The following is a 23,878-nucleotide window of genomic DNA, read 5'->3' on the forward strand; positions in this document are numbered from 1 at the left end:
ATAGTTGATTGTTTGCTTCAGTTGCACTACCAGGGACTGAGATGCTCCAGGAAAGCTCTTTTCATGTCGAGCTAATCAATATGCCCACAGCTGATCACAGTTGAAGGTCAAATGGCTTTGTGTGTGCCATTGAGAAGGTGATTAGCTACACCTGATTGAGTTTACAAGTAATTTTAGGAGAGGGTGTTCCTTTTTCCAATGCAGTGATTCTGTTTTTGAATTGTCTTTATTTTTGCCTGACATGTTGGTGTTATATCTTTAAATTGCACTGAGTAATTACACCTGGATAAACAAAAAATGTGTCTGTCTTTATTTCAGGCTGCAAAGCAACAAAATGTAATTATTTTCAAGGATGGTGACTCTTTTCAATACCCACCATATATGAGCAGTCACCAATCAGCAACTTGCTCTCAATCGTGCATTGCTGTTCCTGAGCCTTAGAAAGTGTGCTTTTCAACAAATGATACAAAGATAATGAAGTAAATTAGATAATAGAAGTAAATTGGGAATTAGTTTTAAATCTAAATCCTGAAAGTTACATTTTGACTTTCCCTTTCAATTTAAAGAGGTATTTATGGGGTTAAAAAAAGAGAACTGCTTTGTAGCATATTGTAGCTATGGCCAGTAGTTTTAATGTCCCTTTAAAGAGTGTATTTTATTACTGATTATGGAACAAATTACAAGTGGAGCACAAATTAACTCTCTCGCTCCAGCATTAACTGCACTAGAAGCAAGCTTTTGTGCGCATCAGTTTGCGCTCGTATTATGAGTTGATAGTAAATTGTTTTTGATTGTTCTCTAACCCGACGAGCGCAAAAAACAGAAGTCACAATATTGTTTGCGCATTTACGTATTCCCCCATAGGAGTCAATGGAGAAAAAAATGCCCCACTCACGCAAACCCAATTGCATATTCTTATGTGCGCTAACCCGACATGAAAGTGTATCTCAATGTTAAACCCCTTTGACTGCCTTTTTTTTTTCCGAACACCTATGACCTCCTATCTTTGATCTCTCGCTCGAGCGTTAACTGCACTAGAAGCAAGCTTTTGTGCGCGTCAGTTTGCACTCGTATTATGAGTTGATAGTAAATTGTTTTTGATCGTTCTCTAACCCGACGAGCGCAAAAAGCAGAAGTTACAATATTGTTTGCGCATTTACGTATTCCCCCATAGGAGTCAATGGAGAAAAAATACCCCACTCACGCAAACCCAATTGCATATTCTTATGTGCGCTAACCCGACATGAAAATGTATCTCAATGTTAAACCCCCTTGACTGCCTATTTTTTTCGAACACCTATGACCTCCTATCTTTGAGCCCTTATAACGTTTGTGCAATATTTTTTGTGAATAATTTTTATTAGATGGTGTTATTATGAGTGTAACTGTTCTTTGCAATATATTTTTGATGTGTTTTGTGCAACTTTTTTGTTTTGCGAAACAGTTAACCAGAGCTCTAAAGTCATGGCAATCATTCTAGTGTAAATCATGATTGTGCTCAAGTGACAGCTTTTACTTTCGACTCGTAATACCAGCGGTAAGCTCACTGAGCGCTAACACTCGCAATATACCCCTTATCGCTTGTGCGCAAACGTTTGTGCTCCACTTGTAATATGGCCCTTTGTGTTTGGAAAGATGTATATTCTTGTGCTGAGAAAAAATCATTGTTTATTCTGATGCTTGTTGGGCATGTCGCTGTTCACCAATAAAACTACAGGCAACTTTTCAGTTAGTGAACTTCTATTTCACAGACTATGCACAAGCATGCACTTTGTGTTAATTTCAAAACCAATAAACAGGTTTTTATCTTAACCCCTTGACGGCGTTAGGACGTTAGGCTGGGGTTTAATGCCATTAGGGGGGCATGGAACATCCTACCTTATATGGTGTTCTGCAGTCTCCCCCTTTTTTGCAATCAATAATCTGACTGGGGGGGCTTGCCTAGCAGCATTATCTGATCTCAGCCTTGAAATCACATGATTTCATTTTTGCTGCAAGTGTTTACATTGGGAACTTTGTTCCAAGGTTTAACACTTTGATGTCAGCACACATAAAATGTTATGTTAATTGATCATCCCTTTAACATTTATAAGCAACAGAATCAAAGCTACAAACTTAAATAAAATGTATGATTACATGATAAATAATATGTATTGTGAGGTTGTATATGATCCTGGCTTTACGTGTTATAGGCTGCTTTGATGCCACAATCCCATTCATACAATAAAAACATTTATGTTGTGATTGTCATTTATACGGGATTTACCAATTATAGATTATAAGACTTAGCTGGAATCTCCCAGAGAATAGTTCATAGCTACCAGCTATAAGAAGACACTATTATGTAGTCACATGCATAGAACTCTCTGTCCCTAATAGTAACTAACTGAGATTTGAGTTTTATCAAGTCATTGAAACTAAAAAACTTTTAAAAATCTATCACTATATTTTTTTTAATGGCAGCTTCATCATAACTTGCTTAGGATGTAGTCCCTTGGTTTTTATTCCATTCAAAATGAAACAAGTTCGATTTATCCTGCTATTGTAGTAATAATATTATTAAAGGGATACTAAACCCACATTTTTTTTTCATGATTCAGATAGAGAACATGCAATGTTAAGCAACCTTCTAATTTACGTTCTCTTGCAATCTTTAATTGAAAAAGCAGGAATCGAAGCTAAGGATCCAGCCCATTTTTGGTTCAGAACCCTGGATAGCGCTTGCTGATTGGTGGGTACATTTAGCCACCTAAGCGCAACCCAGGTGCTGAACCAAAATGGGCCAGCTCCTTAGCTTTGATTCCTGCTTTTTCAAATAAAGCTAGCAAGAGAACGAAGAAAAATTCATAATAGGAGTAAATTAGAATGTTGCTTAGAATTGCATGCTCTATCTGAATCATGAAAGAAACAAATTTGGGTATATCCCTTTAATACTAATACTAATAATAGCAATTTTAATAACAATGTAGATATAAAATACATTTACGTTTATTATACATTTATCTATACCATATCCTGCTTGCAACATTTGGGAAAATACACAAGAACAATACACCATTTCTAGGAACCTGGCACATTGTTTCAACAATTTCTGTTAAAATGTCATAGCAATTATAGTATGTGTTCCATGAGAACTGTATGCTAATTTACTAAAACCACTAACATTACTTTAGGTCAGTTATTCCTAGTGCCTTTGGTGTACCTCCCTCAGTCGTGAATGTCTGTCCATGGTCTTCATGCAAGTATATGGGGTTAATTACAATCCTTTAGAAAAATGTATCTAATAATTTTGAACAGAAAATCACCATTAAAGGGACACTGAACCCAAATTTTTTTTCTTTCATGATTCAGATAGAGCATGAAAATTTAAGCAACTTTCTGATTTACTCCTATTATAAAATTTTCTTCATTCTCTTGCTATCTTTATTTTAAAAGCAGGAATGTAAAATATTAGCAGCCAGCCCATTTTAGGTTCAGCACCATGGATAGTGCTTGCTTATTGGAGACTTACATTTACCCACCAATAAGCAAGCATAACCCAGGTTCTCAACCAAAAATGGTCCGGCTGCTATGCATCACATGCTGCTTTTTAAATAAAGATAGCAAGAGAACAAAGAAAAATTGATAATAGTTGTAAATTAGAAAGTTGCTTAAAATTGCATGCTCTATCTGAATCATGAAAGAAAACATTTTTGGGTTTAGTGTCCCTTTAAAGTGGCAGTAAACCTACACAATAATGTTATATAATTCTGCACATAGTATACATAGTTTACATTATTTTAGCGCCCAGACGAGCAGGAGCAAGCTATATTGAGTTTAATGGCGCGACCAGGCTGGCTGTTAGTAGACAGTGTGCCGCGAATGGCTTAGGTAAATAACAGACCCGCTCAGTAGAGCCAGGAGCGGCGTAATACAAAATTTTAAGTTCTATGTGCAGAATTATATAACATTATTGTGTAGGTTTACTGCCCCTTTAAAGCCTACAGGGCATTTTGTAGATAAATGGTAAGATAACATTTTATAAGGGATTGTGTTCGATCCCTATGTGTTTAATCCTAACAAAGGGATGATTAGCAGATTCCTGTGACTGTCGCTACAAACTTGCCATGTCTGATTACCACTTTGAATGGTTTAAACACAGGCTTGCAGGGTCTTACAAATTAGATCATATAATTTTTGCACTACAATTCCCCTTTAAACTTCAGCTACTGCCCTTAGCCAGTTTCACATTTAATGCTTAATAATCATATGCCCTTTCCCCTCATTCCAGAGAATAATAGCCTTTCCCCACAGCACTTTCTAGCTAACATGATTTCAGGAGCCAACTGCAGCATGCATAGGGAAAAGGATCAAGGTTGAGGGCAAAGTCATTGATCTTCTGTCTTTATAGGTATATTTCATCTAAAATATGTTGCCTCCTCAGAATTGTTCAGTAGCTGTCAGCAAAGCAACCTGCAATACAGTTAAGTGATCACGAAGGCTAAAGGAAACAGTGAACTGAAGAGGTCTGCAGTGGAGTCTTGTAATAAAAAGGTGCAATTTTTTTTGTTAGACCTGATCTGGCCTCTAAAGCAACATCTGAAAAAGTGTGACAAGTCTTTGGCTAGTTTTTTCTGCTTTCAGGTCTGCACTATTATCTGCCTCTTTTTGGCAGCAGCCAAAGTAAACTTAAGAACTACAAAGAAAGGGGAGCAGGTCAAGAATGCTGACAGTCAATAAATATCAGGCATGAGGAGGGGGGACAAGACAAGAAAAAGAGAGGTGACATTGCTTCAGAACACTGGTAATCATACAGGTTGTGAATGGAGAAGGCATCAACAAACTATGCAAAAATGGGCCAGATTACTAGTAGAGTGGAGTCATATTTAGTGCTTTTTTAAGCACTAATTGCGCTATAAGTAAACTTTTTGTGTGCGTCGTGTTTTGCTGGTATTGCAAGTTGAAAGTAAAAAGTTATCGCGCGCTAACCTGGCACGCACAACAAGCCGAACTTAGAAAATTGCACGTGCGATAATCTATCCCCCATAGAAGTAGAAAAAAAAGAAGCCTACCCGTGCATTAATATGAATATGGCATAAATATGAATTTTCAATATTTTTTAAAACTAATTTTTATCAGATGGTGTTATTATGAGAATAACTGTTCTTTGTAATGTATTATTGATGTGTTTTGTGACACTTTTTGTTTTTGAAATCGTTAACCACAGCTCTGAGGAATGCGCTAACCCGACGAATTTGAATTGCACAACATGAATTACACTCAAGCGATCATGTTTACTTTCAACAAGTGTTTGTGCTCCGCTCGTAATCTGGCCCAATATGTTTTAGGTTAATCTGTAGCAAAGGTCACTAGACAATGGTTTTAAGCAAAGGACAATGTTGTCTGATGTTTCATGTTTTGGACTTATTTATACATGTAGGGGTTGCTGGCCATTTGTATTTGTCATTAGCCATTTGGCAGTTGATAATGTGAAAATCTATTTTTTTATTTATTTGCCGTCTACACAAAGAGAATGATGTAGTCGAAAACTGTATAACAGTAATCATATTGAACAATAAATGTACATTAAAATCTAACTTCATTTGTATGTTACAAATATTATATTTATTTAAACAATAATTTGACGTGGCTGATAATATAATTTATATAGACTGATACCTTCACAAGCCTCACAAAATAGATGTTTGTATTCTAAATGATAAGCTGCAACCTTTGGTACAAATTTATTACAATGACATTCATGTCTCACTGATTAACAAAAATTTGCATGGTTTGCAAAATTGCTGCAAGCCTTTACATTTAAATTTGCACATGAATAGATTATTGGTAAATGCTTAATTTGCATCATAGTTGCATTTTCTATATACAACAGTGTATTTTGGCCAATAATACTGGAGAATAGATACACTATGTAATCTCTGTCTGCCTGTGAAAAGTATGTATCCTGTTGGCTGCTGTTCCTACTAAGGCCTTGTTATATGCCAAACGTCTGCATCATATTAGTTACTGTTCATTCTTATATTCAAAAATTCTTCATCCCATCGGTTTCTTTCCTTCTAATATGCCAAATGTCTGCATCCTGTCAGCAACTGTTCATCCTTATATGCAGAAGTATCTTCAACATATTGTTTTTCGTAAATATGAACCTCTCTTATTTTACAAACAACAAATATATCTTCTATCAGACAGACTTGAACTGATGCAAAATACACATAAATAAATAATTCAATTTTGTTGTTCTTATTTGACACAGCTATTTTACATCTGCCTCTGTCATATGGTTTAATATGTTACATCATCTGTCTTTATATTTATATGCATTGAAATAATGTTTTCTTTCACCATATTATTCTGTTAGAGGGCAAATAAATAAATAAATAAATAAACAAATACATAAAGAGAATTAAAAACACTTTCTAACACGTCCTCATAAACTAACTGCGCTGCTTGAAATTGCTTTTTTCTATTATGTGTTTTACAGTATGTGGCAATTTTGTAATAACTGCAAGTCATTGCTCTATTCTTCGCACAGAAAACAACACTTAAAATGTTGTGTTGTTTTGCACACACACACACGTTATGAACAGAAGATTATCTCTGCGTATGAAAGATTATATTATCTGAGAAGAGTATTGTATGGAAAGAACAGCTGGGTAGTGCACAAAGTGGGAATTATAGTCTATTCTGCCTTACAGTTGTTCTTTGTACCCATTATGATGGTTGCTATGGATATTTGGCTTTATAAATTCCATTTGTGGATGATATTACAAGTATATTTCATAGTATATATACGTGGTTATATTCTATTTAGCTGCATGATGCATAGTTTCTCTAGATTCTACTATATGTTTGAATCTTTACTACATGATGAAAAATAGATTGTACGACAGTTGTAAAACACCTGATCTATGAATGTTGCTTATATTCCTGTTTGTTTTAAACTCTCAGAAATAATTTGTTCTTATATCATGTTCTGAATCTCTCTACATTTATAATACTCATCCTTTCACCTTTGTATATTATTTATTCTGTATAAGGAATATTTTAAGGGTTATTCTAGTGTGGGTTGATTACATTCTTATACTTATAAAAGAAAGAGAAGGCGCCAACATAGCGTAATTCTCCAAAGGTATACTGATCAGAGGGTACTAGATCAAATACACTCACGTGTAATATAGCAATGTAATGTAGTGCAAGCCAGGCAGACCTGATCCTCCGAGTTGTCCGCTAAACTCTCTTCTGGTGTATATGGCAAAGGACTTCATAGAGTGTACTTCACTTAGGTGTATGCTCTATAACAAAGAACAATCTCCACATAGCATAATACTGTTTAAAAATTATATATCTCTAAAAGTGGATATTATGCACTCACTTGTGGTCTAGCACTATAATGTAGTGCAGATTAAGCAAGCTGGAACCTCTGAGTTGTCCGGTAAACTCTCCTCCAGGGACAGAATGAGCCAGGAGTTAAGGGTGTAAATACCATCCACCATATGGATATTATTTGCAGGTCGGCAGGTTGAAAAAATAGCAAGCTTAACAACAAGTGTTTATTAAACACATCAAAAAATACAGTGATGCGTTTCTCAGTAATGTTACTGTTTCCTCAGGCTGCTACAAATTATAGTTATTTGCTGCATTATATACAAAATATTGGCCAATGAAAAAAGCCAAATAAAACTACACCCACCCTTTATGGTCACATGGCCTGGAAATGGTTTGTGTTGACAATAGTATATTGCAGATGTAACGTGTAAAACATCAAAAAATACAGCGACGCGTTTCTCAGTAATGTTACTGTTTCCTCAGGCTGATACAAATTATAGTTATTTGCTGCATTATATAGAAAAATATTGGCTAATCAAAAAAGACAAATAAAACTACACCCACCTTTACTGGTCACATGGCCTGGAAATGGTGTGTGCTGACAATAGTATATTGCAGATATAAAGTGTAACATTGTTTATATACATCATACAAATCTACATATCTATTGTTTTCTTTAAAAACACAACAAATGTAAAAACATAAAACATATAACATATTTTTATATGTAACAATTCGTTACCCAGTAAAGGTCATGTTGTCTATCTATAGATTCCATGTAAGGAGTTAATAAATTCTTCCCACATACTTAAGAAAAGAACTATGTGGTAAGGATTGTTCTAAAGGTGTTTAGCATTTTGTATAGTCTAATCCTACACTATAAACCTATTTATAAGTATGTATTAAACTGTGTAAAAACTGTCTGTGAAGAGTTAATCACTTATAGGTGTGGCATTATGCAATTTGCAGATCGCTGTGATCAGTCTATAGGCTCATAGTCTAAATTCCAAATACAATAGGCTTTGTACATAGAGGTCAGTTCGGAAAGTGACTTGTTGAAAAGATTGATTTAAAATCTTGTAACATTACCGGATTGAAAAGAGAGAAAGCATGCTACGGTAGCTACAATATATACGTCACTTGTTTGTGTTTGGGAAAGAACGCTATTGGTTATAATCAACCTCAAACATGTGAATGTTTACGACTGCAAGCGATCACGATTGGTGAATTTTTGTGATGTCATGGGGGTGTGTACAGATATGGGTACTCTCTGACAGATTAGTTTACTATACATTTAGAGCCACCCAGCTGTATAGTAGTTACTATTAAGGTGCAATCATTTGTTGTGATTATTTGTACAGGGAGTGCAGAATTATTAGGCAAATTAGTATTTTGACCACATCATCCTCTTTATGCATGTTGTCTTACTCCAAGCTGTATAGGCTCGAAAGCCTACTACCAATTAAGCATATTAGGTGATGTGCATCTCTGTAATGAGAAGGGGTGTGGTCTAATGACATCAACACCCTATATCAGGTGTGCATAATTATTAGGCAACTTCCTTTCCTTTGGCAAAATGGGTCAAAAGAAGGACTTGACAGGCTCAGAAAAGTCAAAAATAGTGAGATATCTTGCAGAGGGATGCAGCACTCTTAAAATTGCAAAGCTTCTGAAGCGTGATCATCGAACAATCAAGCGTTTCATTCAAAATAGTCAACAGGGTCGCAAGAAGCGTGTGGAAAACCCAAGGCGCAAAATAACTGCCCATGAACTGAGAAAAGTCAAGCGTGCAGCTGCCAAGATGCCACTTGCCACCAGTTTGGCCATATTTCAGAGCTTCAACATCACTGGAGTGCCCAAAAGCACAAGGTGTGCAATACTCAGAGACATGGCCAAGGTAAGAAAGGCTGAAAGACGACCACCACTGAACAAGACACACAAGCTGAAACGTCAAGACTGGGCCAAGAAATATCTCAAGACTGATTTTTCTAAGGTTTTATGGACTGATGAAATGAGAGTGAGTCTTGATGGGCCAGATGGATGGGCCCGTGGCTGGATTGGTAAAGGGCAGAGAGCTCCAATCCGACTCAGACGCCAGCAAGGTGGAGGTGGAGTACTGGTTTGGGCTGGTATCATCAAAGATGAGCTTGTGGGGCCTTTTCGGGTTGAGGATGTAGTCAAGCTCAATTCCCTGTCCTACTGCCAGTTTCTGGAAGACACCTTCTTCAAGCAGTGGTACAGGAAGAAGTCTGCATCCTTCAAGAAAAACATGATTTTCATGCAGGACAATGCTCCATCACACGCGTCCAAGTACTCCACAGCGTGGCTGGCAAGAAAGGGTATAAAAGAAGAAAATCTAATGACATGGCCTCCTTGTTCACCTGATCTGAACCCCATTGAGAACCTGTGGTCCATCATCAAATGTGAGATTTACAAGGAGGGAAAACAGTACACCTCTCTGAACAGTGTCTGGGAGGCTGTGGTTGCTGCTGCACGCAATGTTGATGGTGAACAGATCAAAACACTGACATAATCCATGGATGGCAAGCTTTTGAGTGTCCTTGCAAAGAAAGGTGGCTATATTGGTCACTGATTTGTTTTTGTTTTGTTTTTGAATGTCAGAAATGTATATTTGTGAATGTTGAGATGTTATATTGGTTTCACTGGTAAAAATAAATAATTGAAATGGGTATATATTTGTTTTTTGTTAAGTTGCCTAATAATTATGCACAGTAATAGTCACCTGCACACACAGATATCCCCCTAAAATAGCTATAACTAAAAACAAACTAAAAACTACTTCCAAAACTATTCAGCTTTGATATTAATGAGTTTTTTGGGTTCATTGAGAACATGGTTGTTGTTCAATAATAAAATTAATCCTCAAAAATACAACTTGCCTAATAATTCTGCACTCCCTGTATAGTGACGTACCACTAAAGACCCCCACATCGTAGGTGTGTATCACTATATTAAAAAATGGAATTATTTATCGTATTTGTATGGAAAAAATATACATAGATAACCAAGGATAGGCATTGGTTTCTAAGAATCGTTTTATATACAATTCAGTATCGATATAACTGTGTAAGTGTTATGGCCTCTATTTATGAAAGGTCTTGCGGACCTTATCCGACAGTGCAGGTCAGGTCCGCAAGATGTTGCTGAATGCGGAGAGCAATACGCTCTCCGTATTCAGCATTGCACCAGCAGCTCACAAGAGCTGCTGGTGCAACGCCGCCCCCTGCTGACTCTCGGCCAATCGGCCGCCAGCAGGGAGGTGTCAATCAACCCGATCGTATTCGATTGGGTTGAATTGCGGCAATGTCTGTCCGCCTGCTCAGAGCAGGTGGACAGGGTTATGGAGCAGCGGTCTTTGTGACCGCTGCTTCATAACTGATGTTTCTGGCGAGTCTGAAGATAGGCCCCTATGTATACACCATATATCAATAATGATATTGTTAGTGTATGGCGACATTTTAACTATGTGATAATCTATTATATTCAAGTGCCACTATGGTCACCAACGGCTAGATTTAGAGTTTTGTCGGTAACAACCTGCGTATCTAATGCTGGCTTTTTTCTGGCCGCACCTTTAAAATAACTCTGGTTTTGAGAGTCCACAGAATGGCTGCGTTAGGCTCCAAAAAAGGAGCGTAGAGCATATTTAACGCAACTGCAACTCTCGATACCAGAGTTGCTTACGGACGCGGCCAGCCTCAAAAACGTGCTCGTGCACGATTCCTCCATAGGAAACAATGGGGCTGTTTGAGCTGAAAAAAAACCTAACACCTGCAAAAAAGCCGCATTCAGCTCCTAACGCAGCACCATTGTTTCCTATGGGGAAACACTTCCTACGTCTGCACCTAACACTCTAACATGTACCCCGAGTCTAAACACCCCTAACCTTACACTTATTAACCCCTATTCTGCTGCCCCCGCTATCGCTGACCCCTGTATATTATTTTTAACCCCTAATCTGCTGCTCCGTAAACCGCCGCTACTTACATTATCCCTATGTACCCCTAATCTGCTGCCCTAACATCGCCGACCCCTATATTATATTTATTAACCCCTAATCTGCCCCCCACAACGTCGCCTCCACCTGCCTACACTTATTAACCCCTAATCTGCCGAGCGGACCGCACCGCTATTATTATAAAGTTATTAACCCCTAATCCGCCTCACTAACCCTATAATAAATAGTATTAACCCCTAATCTGCCCTCCCTAACATCGCCGACACCTAACTTCAATTATTAACCCCTAATCTGCCGACTGGAGCTCACCGCTATTATAATAAATGTATTAACCCCTAAAGCTAAGTCTAACCCTAACACTAACACCCCCCTAAATTAAATATAATTTTAATCTAACGAAATTAATTAACTCTTATTAAATAAATTATTCCTATTTAAAGCTAAATACTTACCTGTAAAATAAATCCTAATATAGCTACAATATAAATTATAATGATATTATAGCTATTTTAGGATTAATATTTATTTTACAGGTAACTTTGTATTTATTTTAACCAGGTACAATAGCTATTAAATAGTTAATAACTATTTAATAGCTAGAATAGTTAACATAATTACAAAATGACCTGTAAAATAAATCCTAACCTAAGTTACAATTAAACCTAACACTACACTATCAATAAATTAATTAAATAAAATACCTATAATTATCTACAATTAAACCTAACACTACACTATCAATAAATAAATTAAATAGAATTCCTAAAAATAAATACAATGAAATTAACTAAAGTAGAAAAAATAAAAAAGAACTAAGTTACAAAAAATAAAAAAATATTTACAAACATTAGAAATATTTTACAACAATTGAAACTAATTACACCTACTCTAAGCCCCCTAATAAAAAAACAAAGCCCCCCAAAATAAAAAAATGCCCTACCCTATTCTAAATTACTAAAGTTCAAAGCTCTTTTACCTTACCAGCCCTGAACAGGGCCCTTTGCGGGGCATGCCCCAAGAAATTCAGCTCTTTTGCCTGTAAAAAAAAACATACAATACCCCCCCCCAACATTACAACCCACCACCCACATACCCCTAATCTAACCCAAACCCCCCTTAAATAAACCTAACACTAAGCCCCTGAAGATCTCCCTACCTTGAGTCGTCTTCACCAAGCCGAGCCAAATTCTTCATCCAAGCGGAGCAAGAAGAGGTCCTCCATCCGGTAGAAGTCTTCATCCAAGCGGGGCAGAAGAGGTCTTCCATCCGATTGAAGTCTTCATCCAAGCGGGATCTTCTATCGTCATCCATCCGGAGCAGAGCGGCAGCATCCTGAAGACCTCCGATGCGGAACATCCATCCTGGCCGACGACTGAACGACGAATCACGGTTCCTTTAAATGACGTCATCCAAGATGGCGTCCCTCGAATTCCGATTGGCTGATAGGATTCTATCAGCCAATCGGAATTAAGGTAGGAATATTCTGATTGGCTGATGGAATCAGCCAATCAGAATCAAGTTCAATCCGATTGGCTGATCCAATCAGCCAATCGGATTGAACTTGATTCTGATTGGCTGATTCCATCAACCAATCAGAATATTCCTACCTTAATTCCAATTGGCTGATAGAATCCTATCAGCCAATCGGAATTCGAGGGACGCCATCTTGGATGACGTCATTTAAAGGAACAGTCATTCATCGTTCAGTCGTCGGCCAGGATGGATGTTCCGCGTTGGAGGTCTTCAGGATGCTGCCGCTCTGCTCCGGATGGATGACGATAGAAGATCCCGCTTGGATGAAGACTTTAATCGGATGGAAGACCTCTTCTGCCCCGCTTGGATGAAGACTTCTACCGGATGGAGGACCTCTTCTTGCTCCGCTTGGATGAAGAATTTGGCTCGGCTGGGTGAAGACGACTCAAGGTAGGGAGATCTTCAGGGGCTTAGTGTTAGGTTTATTTAAGGGGGGTTTGGGTTAGATTAGGGGTATGTGGGTGGTGGGGTGTAATGTTGGGGGGGGGTATTGTATGTTTTTTTTTACAGGCAAAAGAGCTGAACTTCTTGGGGCATGCCCTGCAAAGGGCCCTGTTCAGGGCTGGTAAGGTAAAAGAGCTTTGAACTTTAGTAATTTAGAATAGGGTAGGGCATTTTTTTATTTTGGGGGGCTTTGTTATTTTATTAGGGGGCTTAGAGTAGGTGTAATTAGTTTAAAATTGTTGTAATATATTTCTAATGTTTGTAAATATTTTTTTATTTTTTGTAACTTAGTTCTTTTTTATTTTTTGTACTTTAGTTAGTTTATTTCATTGTATTTATTTTTAGGAATTGTATTTAATTTATTTATTGATAGTGTAGTGTTAGGTTTAATTGTAGATAATTATAGGTATTTTATTTAATTAATTTATTGATAGTGTAGTGTTAGGTTTAATTGTAACTTAGGTTAGGATTTATTTTACAGGTCATTTTGTAATTATTTTAACTATTTTAGCTATTAAATAGTTCTTAACTATTTAATAGCTATTGTACCTGGTTAAAATAAATACAAAGTTACCTGTAAAATAAATATTAATCCTAAAATAGCTATAATATCATTATAAATTATATTGTAGCTATATTAGGATTTATTTTACAGGTAAGTATTTAGCTTTAAATAGGAATAATTTATTTAATAAGAGTTAATTTCGTTAGATTAAAATTATATTTAATTTAGGGGGGTGTTAGTGTTAGGGTTAGACTTAGCTTTAGGGGTTAATACATTTATTAGAATAGTGGTGAGCTCCAGTCGGCAGATTAGGGGTTAATAATTGAAGTTAGGTGTCGGCGATGTTAGGGAGGGCAGATTAGGGGTTAATACTATTTATTATAGGGTTAGTGAGGCGGATTAGGGGTTAATAATTGAAGTTAGGTGTCGGCGATGTTAGGGAGGGCAGATTAGGGGTTAATACTATTTATTATAGGGTTAGTGAGGCGATTAGGGGTTAATAACTTTATTATAGTAGCGCTCAGGTCCGGTCGGCAGATTAGGGGTTAATAAGTGTAGGCAGGTGGAGGCGACGTTGAGGGGGGCAGATTAGGGGTTAATAAATATAATATAGGGGTCGGCGGTGTTAGGGGCAGCAGATTAGGGGTACATAGCTATAATGTAGGTGGCGGCTCTTTGCGGTCGACAGATTAGGGGTTAATTATTGTAGGTAGCTGGCTGCGACGTCGTGGGGGGCAGGTTAGGGGTTAATAAATATAATATAGGGGTCGGCGGTGTTAGGGGCAGCAGATTAGAGGTACATAAGTATAACGTAGGTGGCGGTCGGCAGATTAGGGGTTAAAAAAATTTAATCGAGTGTCGGCGATGTGGGGGGGCCTCGGTTTAGGGGTACATAGGTAGTTTATGGGTGTTAGTGTACTTTAGAGCACAGTAGTTAAGAGCTTTATGAACCGGCGTTAGCCCAGAAAGCTCTTAACTACTGACTTTTTTCTGCGGCTGGAGTTTTGTCGTTAGATTTCTAACGCTCACTTCAGACACAACTCTAAATACCGGAGTTAGAAAGATCCCATTGAAAAGATAGGATACGCAATTGACGTAAGGGGATCTGCGGTTTGGAAAAGTCGCGGCTGAAAAGTGAGCGTTAGACCCTTTTTTTAATGACTCCAAATACCGGCGGTAGCCTAAAACCAACGTTAGGAGCCTCTAACGCTGGTTTTCACGGCTACCGCCAAACTCCAAATCTAGGCCTAAGTGATGCATAAATATGACTGATGTCAGTAAGAACGCAAAAATATGTGAATAAATAAAGTGCATGTGTGCTACATTTGTGTTGATATGAGTTACCCAAAAAGTAATAAAATGTGATCAATATAGGTTTATAAGTAAAAAAACTTTTGCTAATTAGGTAAATGTACCCTCATATATATATATATATATATATATATATATATATATATATATATATATATATATATATATATATATATATATATATATATATATATATATATATATATATAACAAAAATTTAAATTATGGGGAGGCGAAAAGTGAGTTTAAAATCCTCCACTAAATACAAAATATAGAGAAAATAACTCATTGTGTAAACCATTTACAAATCTAAACAAGTCAGAAGATTTGCTTTAAACCCAGAAACTCTCTGACTACACTGTTTCCAATGCAGCAAAGGAATCTGGGTAAGATATGCAAATGAGGTTCACAATGACTCACCTTTTTACTTTTAGCCTGCTTTTTAAGACAGACTTCCCTTTACGCCATAGCACTGCTGCATTACACAGCGTTTATGCTTAGCTAGGGTTAGTACAGTGATTCAGACCAATCCCAGGACAGCTGTTTTGTGGTTATTGCCACTTATCAGCTGGGAGTAGGTTGAATCACTGCTTGGTAAAGTTCAACCTACAAAGTGATTCAACCTACTCCCAGCTGATGAGTGGCAATAACCACGAAACAGCTGTCCTGGGATTGGTCTGAATCAATGTACTAACCCTAGCTAAGCATAAAAGCTGTGGCGTAAAGGGAAGTCTGTCTTAAAAAGCAGGCTAAAAGTAAAAAGGTGAGTCATTGTGAACCTCATTTGCATATCTTACCCAGATTCCTTTGCTGCATTGGAAACAGTGTAGTCAGAGAGTTTCTGGGTTTAAAGCAAGTCTTCTGACTTGTTTAGATTTGTAAATGGTTTACACATTGAGTTATTTTCTCCTCTCTCTCCTCTCTCTCCTCTCTCTCATAATTTATGTAAGAACTTACCTGATAAATTCATTTCTTTCATATTGGGAAGAGTCCATGAAGTAAGTTCTTACATAAATTATACCCAAGATGTGGAACTCCACAGAAGAGTCACTAGAGAGGGAGGGATAAAAATAATAACAGCCATTTTCCGCTGAAAAAATTAATCCACAACCCAAAATATAAGTTTAAATATTAAATATTTAAATAAAAAGAAAAAAACTTAAACATAAGCAGAGGAATCAAACTGAAACAGCTGTCTGAAAAACTTTTCTACCAAAAACTGCTTCCCAAGAAGCAAATACATAAAAACGGTAGAATTTAGTAAATGTATGCAAAGAAGACCAAGTTGCTGCTTTGCAAATCTGATCAACTGAAGCTTCATTCTTAAAAGCCCATGAAGTGGAGACTGATCTAGTAGAATGAGCTGTAATTCTCTGAGGCGGGGCCTGACCCAACTCCAAATAAGCCTGATGAATCAAAAGCTTTAGCCAAGATGCCAAGGAAATGGCAGAAGCCTTCTGACCTTTTCTAAAACCAGAAAAGATAACAAATAGACTAGAAGTTTTCCTGAAATCTTTAGTAGCTTCAACATAATATGCCAAAGCTCTTACAACATCCAAAGAATGTAAGTATCTTTCCAAAAAAATCTTAGGATTAGGACACAAAGAAGGAACAACAATTTCTCTATTAATGTTGTTAGAATTCACAACCTTAGGTTGAAATTTAAATGAAGTCCGCAAAACTGCCTTATCCTGATGGAATATCAAAAAAGGAGATGCACAAGACAGAGCAGATAATTCGGAAACTCTTCTAGCAGAAGAGATGGCCAAAAGAAACAGCACTTTCCAAGAAAGTATTTTAATGTCCAAAGAATGCATAGGCTCAAATGGAGGAGCCTGTAAAGCCTTCAAAACGAAATTAAGACTCCAAGGAGGAGAGATTGATTTAATAACATGCTTGATACGGACCAAAGCCTGTACAAAACAGTGAATATCAGGAAGCTTAGCAATCTTTCTGTGAAATAAAATAGAAAGAGCAGAGATTTGTCCCTTCAAGAAACTTGCAGACAAACCTTTATCCAAACCATCCTAAAGAAACTGTAAAATTCTAGGAATTCTAAAAGAATGCCAGGAGAATTTATGAGAAGAATATCATGAAATATGGCTTCCAAACTCGATAATAAATCGTCCTAGAAACAGATTTACGAGCCTGTAACATAGTATTAATCACTGAGTCAGAGAAACCTCTATGAGTAAGCACTAGGCGTTCACTTTCCAAACCTTCAAATTTAATGATTTGAGATCCTGATGGAAAAACGGACCTTGAGACAGATGGTCTGGTCTTAAAGGAAGGGGCCAAGGTTGGCAACTGGACAGATCCGCATACCAAAACCTGTGAAGCCATGCTGGAGCTACCAGCAACACAAACAATTGTTCCATGATGATCTTGGAGATCACTCTTGGAAGAAGAACTAGAGGCAGGAAAATATAAGCAGGTTGGTAACACCAAGGAACTGCTAACGCATCCACCGCCTCCGTCTGAGGATCCCTGGACCTGGACAGGTACCTGGGAAGTTTCTTGTTTAGATGGGAAGCTTATCAGATCTATTTCTGGAAGACCCCACGGGGCCTAGTTATCAAGCCGTCAACCTCAAATACGCTGGAATTCCGCAGCGTATTTGTGGCGAGGCTGATTCGCCTTAGTTATCAAAGGCTCGAGACCGGCAAAAGTAGAATTTTGTGACGTAAACTTCGATCCGCCGGACTCAGTCCGACACAGATCGATTCTTACGTCACTCCAGATGTTCCGCACACAAGTGCGGCACAATCTCACTACTTTTGCTAGTTATCAAAAAACTAGCAGGTACGCTCGGCACTTTTACGGCCCAGCGTACCTGGTTTTCAAAGCGCCAGCCTGGAGGCGGCGGATCCCATAGGAATCAATGGGAGTCTGACCATAGCGAAAGTACAAGTTCGCTGCTGACAGACATCCCATTGATTCCTATGGGAGCTGTCTACACCTAACACCCTAACATGTACCCCGAGTCTAAACACAGCTAATCTGACCCCCCCTACACCGCCGCAACTAAATAAAGTTATTACCCCCTAAACCGCCGCTCCCGGAGCCCACCGCAAGCTACTCTATACATATTAACCCCTAAACCGCCGCTCCCGGAGCCCACCGCAACTATAATAAATGTATTAACCCCTAAACCGCCGCTCCCTGAACCTGCCGCAACCTATATTAAATGTATTAACCCCTATCCTGCCCCCCCTACACCGTCGCCACCTATAATAAATTTATTAACCCCTAATCTGCCCCCCCTACACCGTCGCCACCTATAATAAATTTATTAACCCCTATCCTGCCCCCCACTACGCCGCCGCCACTGTAATAAAATTATTAACCCCTAAACCTAAGTCTAACCCTAACCCTAACGCCCCCCTAACTTAAATATTAATTAAATAAATCTAAATAAATTAACTCTTATTAACTAAATGAATCCTATTTAAAACTAAATACTTACCTTTAAAATAAACCCTAATATAGCTACAATATAAATAATAATTATATTCTAGCTATCTTAGGATTTATTTTTATTTTACAGGTAACTTTCAATTTATTTTAACCATGTACAATAACTATTAAATAGTTATTAACTATTTAATAGCTTACCTAGCTAAAATAAAGAGAAATGTACCTGTGAAATAAATCCTAACCTAAGTTACAATTACACCTAACACTACACTATACTTTAATAAATTATTCCTATTTAAAAATAAATACTTACCTGTAAAATAAACCCTAAGATAGCTACAATATAATTAATAATTATATTATAGCTATCTTAGGATTTATATTTATTTTACAGGTAACTTTGTATTTATTTTAGCTAGTTAGAATAGTTATTAAATAGTTATTAACTATTTAATAACTACCTAGCTAAAAGAAATACAAAATTACCTGTAAAATAAATCCTAACCTAAGTTACAATTAAACCTAATACTACACTATCATTAAATTAACTAAATAAACTACCTACAAATAACTACAATTAAATACAATTACATAAACTAACTAAAGTACAAAAAATAAAAAAAGCTAAGTTACAAAAAATAAAAAATTAAGTTACAAACATGTTAAAAATATTACAACAATTTTAAGCTACTTACACCTAATCTAAGCCCCCTAATAAAATAACAAACCCCCCCAAAATAAAAAAAATCCCTACCCTATTCTAAATTAAATAAATTTCAAAGCTCTTTTACCTTACCAGCCCTTAAAAGGGCCATTTGTGGGGGCATGCCCCAAAAAGTTCAGCTCTTTTGCCTGTAAAAGAAAAATACAACCCCCCCCAACATTAAAACCCACCACCCACATACCCCTAATCTAACCCAAACCCCCCTTACAAAAACCTAACACTAATCCCCTGAAGATCATCCTACCTTTAGTTGTCTTCACTCAGCCGAGCCACCGATGGAACTGAAGAGGACATCCGGAGCCGAAGAAGTTAATCCTCCAAGCGGTGCTGAAGAAATCTTCCATCCGATGAAATCATCATCCAGGCGGCGCTGAAGAAGTCTTCGATCCGGCCGATGTCATCTTCAAAGAGGCGCTGAAGAGGTCTTCTATCCGGGCGAAGTCATCTTCCAAGCCGGGTCTTGAATCTTCCTGTTCCGATCAGCCAATAGAATGCGAGCTCAATCTGATTGGCTGATTGGATCAGCCAATCGGATTGAACTTGAATCTGATTGGCTGATTCCATCAGCCAATCAGATTTTCCTACCTTAATTCCGATTGGCTGATAGAATCCTATCAGCCAATCGGAATTGAGGGGACGCCATCTTGGATGACGTCCCTTAAAGGAGCCGTCATTCGTCGTAGTCCGTCGGTGAAGAAGGTGGTTCCGCGTCGGCGGAAGGAAGATTCAAGACCCGGCTTGGAAGATGACTTCGCCCGGATAGAAGACCTCTTCAGCGCCTCTTTGAAGATGACATCGGCCGGATCGAAGACTTCTTCAGCGCCGCCTGGATGATGACTTCATCGGATGGAAGATTTCTTCAGCGCCGCTTGGAGGATTAACTTCTTCCGCTCCGGATGTCCTCTTCAGTTCCATCGGTGGCTCGGCTGAGTGAAGACGACTCAAGGTAGGATGATCTTCAGGGGATTAGTGTTAGGTTTTTGCAAGGGGGGTTTGGGTTAGATTAGGGGTATGTGGGTGGTGGGTTTTAATGTTGGGGGGGGGTTGTATTTTTCTTTTACAGGCAAAAGAGCTGAACTTTTTGGGGCATGCCCCCACAAATGGCCCTTTTAAGGGCTGGTAAGGTAAAAGAGCTTTGAAATTTATTTAATTTAGAATAGGGTAGGGATTTTTTTTATTTTGGGGGGGTTTGTTATTTTATTAGGGGGCTTAGATTAGGTGTAAGTAGCTTAAAATTGTTGTAATATTTTTAACATGTTTGTAACTTAATTTTTTATTTTTTGTAACTTAGCTTTTTTTATTTTTTGTACTTTAGTTTATGTAATTGTATTTAATTGTAGTTATTTGTAGGTAGTTTATTTAGTTAATTTAATGATAGTGTAGTATTATGTTTAATTGTAACTTAAGTTAGGATTTATTTTACAGGTAATTCTGTATTTCTTTTAGCTAGGTAGTTATTAAATAGTTAATAACTATTTAATAACTATTCTAACTAGCTAAAATAAATACAAAGTTACCTGTATAATAAATATAAATCCTAAGATAGCTATAATATAATTATTAATTACATTGTAGCTATCTTAGGGTTTATTTTACAGGTAAGTATTTATTTTTAAATAGGAATAATTTATTAAAGTATAGTGTAGTGTTAGGTGTAATTGTAACTTAGGTTAGGATTTATTTCACAGGTACATTTCTCTTTATTTTAGCTAGGTAAGCTATTAAATAGTTAATAACTATTTAATAGTTATTGTACATGGTTAAAATAAATTGAAAGTTACCTGTAAAATAAATATAAATCCTAAGATAGCTAGAATATAATTATTATTTATATTGTAGCTATATTAGGGTTTATTTTAAAGGTAAGTATTTAGTTTTAAATAGGATTCATTTAATTAATAAGAGTTAATTTATTTAGATTTATTTAATTAATATTTAAGTTAGGGGGGCGTTAGGGTTAGGGTTAGACTTAGGTTTAGGGGTTAATCATTTTATTACAGTGGCGGCGGCATAGTGGGGGGCAGGATAGGGGTTAATAAATTTATTATAGGTGGCGACGGTGTAGGGGGGGCAGATTAGGGGTTAATACATTTATTATAGGTGGCGACGGTGTAGGGGGGGCAGGATAGGGGTTAATAGGTTTAATATAGGTTGCGGCTGGTTCATGGAGCGGCGGTTTAGGGGTTAAACTATTTATTTAGTTGCGGAGAGGTGCGGGATCAGCAGGATAGGGGTTAATAATTTTATAATAGAGGGCGACGGTATAGGGGGGGCAGGATAGGGGTTACTAGGTATAATGTAGGTGGCAGCGGTGTCCGGGAGCGGCGGTTTAGGGGGTTAATACATTTATAAGACTTGCGGCAGGGTCTAGGAGCGGCGGTTTAGGGGTTAATACATTTATAAGACTTGCGGCAGGGTCTAGGAGCGGCGGTTTAGGGGTTAATACATTTATAAGAGTTGCGGCAGGGTCTAGGAGCGGCGGTTTAGGGGTTAGTAACTTTATTTATTTGCGGGGGGCTCCGGGGGCACCGGTATAGGGGGTAGAACAGTGTAGTTTAGTGTGAGTGCTTAGTGACAGGCTAGCAATAAAGCTGGGAAAAAGCCGAAGGGCAGCGAGATCGGATGAGTGATAACTCTCACAGTCCGCTGCTCATCGCCCCGCAGCTTTTTGACAGCTTTATTTGATAACTTAGGCGTATTTTTTCAGGTCCGCGGCGGCGAAGGTAGGCGAGCTTAGGCGGACGTATTGGGCCGGCGAAGCCAGAAAAGTAGACGGCTTGATAACTACCCCCCCACATCTGAACAATCTGAAAAAAACACATCTGTGTGGAGCGACCACTCCCCCGGATGTAAAGTCTGACGGCTGAGATAATCCGCTTCCAAATTGCCTACACCTGGGATATGAACTGCAGAAATTAGACAGGAGCTGGATTCTGCCCCAGCAAGTATCCAAGATACTTCATTCATAGCTTGGGGACTGTGAGTCCCACCCTGATGATTGACATATGCCACAGTTGTGATATTGTCTGTCTTAAAATGAACGGCTCTCTCTTCAACAGAGGCCAAACCTGAAGAGCCCTGAAAATGGCACAGAGTTTTAAAATATTGATTGGTAACCTCGCCTCTTGAGATTTTCAAACCCCGTGAGCTGTCAGAGATCCCCAGGACAGAAAGTGTTACAGAGGTCAAACTGTAGGGAGAGGAGGGGTGTTGTAAAAATCATGAGGGGGGCATAGGTGACAGAGGCAGACAGTGTCCAGTGTAGGGGCATCAAGCTCCCTACAGAGCTTGATAAATATGCCCCTAGGTGTTATAATAGTTTAGACTTGCATCTGTTGTGATCACAGTCCAGGTTGGACAAACAACAGAGGTCCCTTGAACTATATGATGGTAATCAAGCCACCAAGTCAGAGAGAGTCAAACATTGGGATTTAAGGATATTAATTGTGATATCTTTGTATAATCCCTGCACCACTGATTCAGCATACAAAGCTGGAGAGGTCTCATATGAAAACGAGCAAAGGGGATCATGTCCGATGCTGCAGCCATGAGACCTAAAACTTTCATGCACATAGCTCCTGAAGGGAATGATTGAGACTGAAGGTTCCGACAAGCTGAAACCAATTTTAATTGTCTATTGTCTGTTAGAGACAGAGTCATGGACACTGAGTCTATCTGGAAACCTAAAAAGGTGACACTTGTGTGAGGAATCAAGACATTTTTTGGTAAATTGATCCTCCAACCATGTCTTTGAAGAAACAACACTAGTTGATTTGTGTGAGATTCTGCAGAATGTAAAGACTGAGCTAGTACCAAGATATCATCCAAATAAGGAAATACCGCAATACCCCATTCTCTGATTACAGAGAGTAGGGCACCAAGAACCTTTGAAAAGATTCTTGGAGCTGTCGCCAGGCCAAATGGAAGAGCAACAAATTGTCAATGCTTGTCTAGAAAAGAGAATCTCAGAAACTGATAGTGGTCTGGATGAATCGGAATATGATAATATGCATCCTGTAAGTCTATTGTGGACATATAATGCCCTTGCTGAACAAAAGGCAGAATAGTCCTTATAGTCACCATTTTGAAAGTTGGCACTCTTACAAAACGATTCAAAATGTTCAGATCCAGAACTGGCCTGAATGAATTTTTTTTCTTTGGGACAATGAATAGATTTGAATAAAACCCCAGACCCTGTTCCTGAAACGGAACTGGTATGATTACCCCTGAAAACTCCAGGTCTGAAACACACTGCAGAAAATCCTGAGCCTTTACTGGATTTGCTGGGATGCGTGAGAGAAAAAAATCTTCTCACAGGAGGTCTTACTCTGAATCTTATTTGGTACCCTTGAGAGACAATACTCTGAATCCATTGATTTTGGACAGAATCTGTCCAAATGTCTTGGAAAATTTTTAATCTGCCCCCTACCAGCTGAGCTGGAATGAGGGCTGCACATTCATGCAGACTTGGGGGTTGGCTTTGGTTTCTTAAATGGTTTGGATTTAAGGTTTCCAATTGGAACTATTTGAGGGAAGGATTAGGTTTCTCTGTTCCTTATTTTGTCGAAAGGAACGAAAACGGCTAGAAGCTTTAGATTTACCCTTAGGTCTTTTATCCTGAGGAAAAAACTCCCTTCCC

The 23,878-nt window shown here is 38.0% G+C and overlaps 1 protein-coding gene across 1 annotated transcript in view; it reads left to right on the top strand.

Moving 5' to 3' along the window:
- ADGRA1 (adhesion G protein-coupled receptor A1) overlaps positions 1-23,878 on the top strand; it is a 662,711-nt gene that overhangs the window by 382,639 nt on the left and 256,194 nt on the right. The gene's annotated exons all lie outside the window — the stretch shown is intronic.

This window comes from Bombina bombina, chromosome 9 (assembly GCF_027579735.1).
Source record: "Bombina bombina isolate aBomBom1 chromosome 9, aBomBom1.pri, whole genome shotgun sequence".
Classification (NCBI taxonomy): Eukaryota; Metazoa; Chordata; class Amphibia; order Anura; family Bombinatoridae; genus Bombina; species Bombina bombina.